Below are 5,000 nucleotides of genomic sequence, written 5' to 3'. Positions count from 1 at the left end.
AAAATATCTCAAAGCACACTTTTACACTTTTGTACCATTGAATTACATTGAATTATAAATATCATTCCTCTTGTATGCTCAGGTGACTCACAGCTTCCAAGATTACAATTGTATTTGTCTTAGCTTGGGAAAAATGACTAAATTGTGGGGGGTTAGGTCCCATTAAGGGGTCTTACTAACTCCTAAGAAGTTGAAATTTTAGGAATATTACTTCATTTGTGTCTAATATCTATGGTTAAAATTTCATCAACAGTAAAAATACATGAATTTTCATGGGGATTACGGCCTCATTTATGCCCCACTCACTTTTGAACACATACTGCATTACATCTGGCCTTATGCATAGAATATAATTTCCAAATTTCTTAAAGATCCATCCAGTACTTTTGACCTAGTTTTGGATCACAAAATATGACTAAAATTTGGGAGTTAAGACCCCAGTAGGGGGTCTTAGAATCCTCATGAGAAGTGGAAACTTTGGAAATACTTCTTGATGCGTGTCAATTACCTATCGTTGAAATTTCATCAACATCAGAAATTTATGAATTTTCATGGAGGGTTCTGCCCCCTTTAAGCCACTTCAAATACAAACCAAAACATACTGCATTATACCTTCCCTTCTGCATTGAATCTAAGTTCCAAATATCATAAGGATCCATTCAGTAATTTTGGTCCATGAAATTGTATGAAACATATGGTATTACCCTTCTCCCTAGGCTTCGATTTTGTGCAGTAGTTTTCGAGTCTATAAGTAACACATGAACACACAAAAAGACATTGAATTTTATATAATAGATATATATATATATGCACATATACATACATGTATATATGTATGTGTGCATATGTGTGTGTGTGTATATCATATATACACAGAAAGATAGATTGATAGATACAATTGAGTGGACAAACAAAAATATAAGACATTGCCTTGAAGAATTTTTTGTTGAATGAATCAACCCGAGTGCTTTATTTTTATTTTGATAAGCCTGGTACTTATTCTCTCGGTCTCTTCTTGTCAAACCAGTAAGTTATGGGGATGTAAATAATCCAACACTAGTTGTCAAGCAGTGATGAAGGAAAAACACAGACACAAAGACACACATACACCTACATATATACATATATATATACGATGGATTTCTTTCAGTTTCTGTCTACCAAATTCACTTGCAAGTCTTTGGTTGGTCTGGGATTATAGCAGAAGACACATGCCAAGTTACCATACAATGGGACTGAACCCAGGACCATGTGCTTTGGAACCAAGTTTCTTACCGCACAGCCACACCTGCACCTATATATATATATATATATATATAATAATAATAATAATAATAATAATAATAATAATAATATATGAGGGAATATTATTCCAAACTTACAGGAAAAAATTCAATTTAGAAATACTAAATCAAATTTCACAAAATATTATATATATATATATATATATAAAAATTAGAAAAAAAAACACCTTTTATCAATTCAATAATGAAAAATTAAATTATACCATTTAGAAAAATTACATATTATAGAAAGATTAAATATAAGATAAAACATATAACGATGATTAAGTAATGTGCAAAATAATAAATAAAATATATATATTTGGTATATATTTATATATATATATATATATATATATATATATATATATATATATATATACTAGCAGCATAGCCCGGTGTTGCCCGGGTATGTAAGAGCCCCTAGTAGGCAACGACTAATCCCAATCTAATTTTTTCCCTGTAGGGAACGAAGGCGCATGTGTAGGTTGCAATGTCTTCTCTTTACTCGAATACTTCTGTGTATACGATGTTCCTAGCTGTCCCTTTGTGCGATAAAAAGGTCGAGTTGTGTCCCCTAGACAGAAAATGTGTTGCATATAAAAAGCTTAGATTCTCGACCCCATGTCGAATTTATCAATTTTTTTCAGAACTGGGGGAACTTTTCAAAATTTTCGCTGCGTTAGTTTTGAATTATGACATTGGGCTATGTGTGTGTCAAGTTTCATCAGAATCGGTTGAAAGCCGTGGTCAGGGTGAGGGTACAACCTGACAGACACACAGACAGACAAACTGCCGTTTATATATATTATATATATATATATATATAATATATATATATATATATATTATATATATAGTTGATAGCTTCCGTTACCTAGGTGACCAAGTCAGTAGCGGGGGCGGGTGTGCTGAAAGTGTAACTGCAAGAGTAAGAATAGCTTGGGCAAAGTTCAGAGAGCTCTTACCTCTGCTGGTGATAAAGGGCCTCTTACTCAGAGTAAAAGGCAGACTGTATGACGCGTGTGTACGAACAGCCATGCTACATGGCAGTGAAACATGGGCCATGACTGCTGAGGATATGCGCAAGCTCGCAAGAAATGAAGCTAGTATGCTCCAATGGATGTGTAATGTCAGTGTTCATACTCGACAGAGTGTAAGTACCTTGAGAGAAAAGCTGGACCTAAGAAGCATCAGTTGTGGTGTGCAAGAGAGACGTTTGCACTGGTATGATCATGTGGTGAGAATGGATGAAGATAGTTGTGTGAAAAAGTGCCATACCCTAGCGGTTGAGGGAACCTGTGGAAGAGGCAGACCCAGGAAAACCTGGGATGAGGTGGTGAAACACTTCAAACTTTAGGTCTCACTGAGGAAATGACTAGAGACCGAGACCTTTGGAAGTGTGCTGTGCGTGAGAAGACCCGGCAGGACAAGTGAGACCATAACCCGGGATGTGCCAGTCCACTTATGCGTACCTTTCCTTCTGGGGACACAAAACTCTACTTGTGAAGACCTGTTGAGGCAAGTGAGAATCGAAATCGATCAACATCAATGGAAATTGCAGCTGTGATACCAGTGCCGGCAGCATGTAAGAGAACCATCCAAACGTGGCCATTGCCAGCGCCGCCCCGACTGGCCTCGTGCTGGTGGCACGTAAAAAGCACCATCCATTCGTGGCCTTTGCCAGCCTCGCCTGGTCCCCGTGCCGGTGGCACATAAAAAGCACCATCCGATCGTGGCTGTTTGCCAGCCTCGTCTGGCACCTGTGCCGGTGGCACGTAAAAAGCACCCACTACACTCACGGAGTGGTTGGTGTTAGGAAGGGCATCCAGCCATAGAAACATTGCCAGATCAGACTGGGCCTGGTGCAGTCTTCTGGCTTCCCAGACCCCAGTTGAACCGTCAAACCCATGCTAGCATGGAACGCGGATGCTAAACGATGATGATGTATATGCAATATGTACACATATATATACACATAATACTGAAATAGTGTAAGAGATAAGAGGTTGCTCTGGGCTCACATTAGGTAAGACATTGAAATTTCTTTTGGCTCATGACACTGCAAGACCCTAAGTAAGGCATGTGTAAAATTTGAATGAAATGAATTGTGTAGTTCTCGAGTTTTAGGAATTCACGCAGATGGATAGACAGATAGACAGACACATTCTCATCTTTATATATATAATAACAAAATAATAAATAAAACATATGCATATATACATACATATATGTATGTACCTACATCTATATGTATATATATATGCATATATGGGTACAGGACACCAAAAAAACGTTGAACACAATGAGGAACGAAAACATAAAAACAAAACCAAGGAAATGGACATTTTTCATAAACATGGAAAAAACAGAGTACAAGACATACAACACAAGGAAACTTCCCATTCTTCAGCCGCCTCTGTTTCATCTACTCCACGTTTTGAAGGTAAAGGCAAGACACGACTTCGTTGTAACAGTCCTTCCCGCAAAGCAAATTAAATAAAAATTTGAGATTTTTTTGTGGAGGGGTAAAAGTGGTAACAAAAACAGGACAGTAAAAACAATGACTTTGCAATCATAAGCACACACCCACACATGCGCGCGCACACACACACACACACACACACAAACACAATCATGGTGTAATGGCTGTGGAGAGAGAGAGAGAAAGAAAGAGAGAGTTACTTTTATGTCCAATGCAAAATGATAACTATATAAATCAATTTTGTAAATTTTTTTGTCTTCTTTCAACAACATATTAGCTACATTATTTACATTATTTACATTTGACAGATATTTGTCTTCATCCTGTTTGTTGTTAACACAATGTTTCGGCTGATATACCCTCCAGCCTTCATCAGGTATCTTGGGGAAATTTCAAACCTAGGTTCTCATTCCTAGGGTATTTTTCAATGTTGTTATTATTATTATTATCATTATTTTTATTATTATTATTATTATTATTATTATCATCATTATTATTATTACTATTATTATTATTCAGGTCGCTGCCTGGAATTGAACTTGGAATCTTGGGGTTAGTAGCCTGCACACTTAACCACTATGCCACATGCCCATGGGCCCATGGGCATATGGCATAGTGGTTAAGAGCGTGGGCTACAAATCACAAGATTCCAAGTTTGATTCCAAGCAGTGACCTGAACACTAGCAATAATAATAATAACATTGAAAAATACCTTAGGAATGAGAACCCAGGTTTGAAATTTCCCCAAGACACCTGATGAAGGCTGGAGGGTATATCAGCCAAAACGATGAGTTAACAACAAACAGGATGAAGACAAATATCTGTCAAATGTAAATAATGTACATAATTCCTCATCTCTTAAATATAGAACTGTAACATATTGACTAATTTGAATATAATCCAATTAACAATACATTAACTCTTTTGCAGACTACCACTACCAGTAGCAGCTTAATGACTAAACCTTATTGTCATTGAGTTAACTCTTTGAAGCCTATGACAATTGACAGCTTAGTTGTATTGTTCTATCATATTTATATTGTAAATTCTATTGGGTATATGTAAATCACTGTTTGTCAATCCTTTTATATTCATGATGCACTGAAAATCAAATGAAAAATTACTCAAGCACTTTGCATGGTAACTTTAGAAATTAATTGAGTGCTTAGAAAACTATTGCTCAGTTTATTATCAATTATTAACAAAATTCAGAAAAATAAGTTTGTAATGAT

The 5,000-nt window shown here is 36.3% G+C and overlaps 1 protein-coding gene across 3 annotated transcripts in view; it reads left to right on the top strand.

Annotated features, from left to right (window-relative positions):
• Positions 1-5,000, top strand: part of LOC115217436 — a 59,209-nt gene that overhangs the window by 5,680 nt on the left and 48,529 nt on the right. The gene's annotated exons all lie outside the window — the stretch shown is intronic.

Source organism: Octopus sinensis, linkage group LG11 (assembly GCF_006345805.1).
Source record: "Octopus sinensis linkage group LG11, ASM634580v1, whole genome shotgun sequence".
Classification (NCBI taxonomy): domain Eukaryota; kingdom Metazoa; phylum Mollusca; class Cephalopoda; order Octopoda; family Octopodidae; genus Octopus; species Octopus sinensis.
Note: the sequence above shows the minus strand (reverse complement) of the source record. Positions and strands in the feature narration are given on the sequence as shown.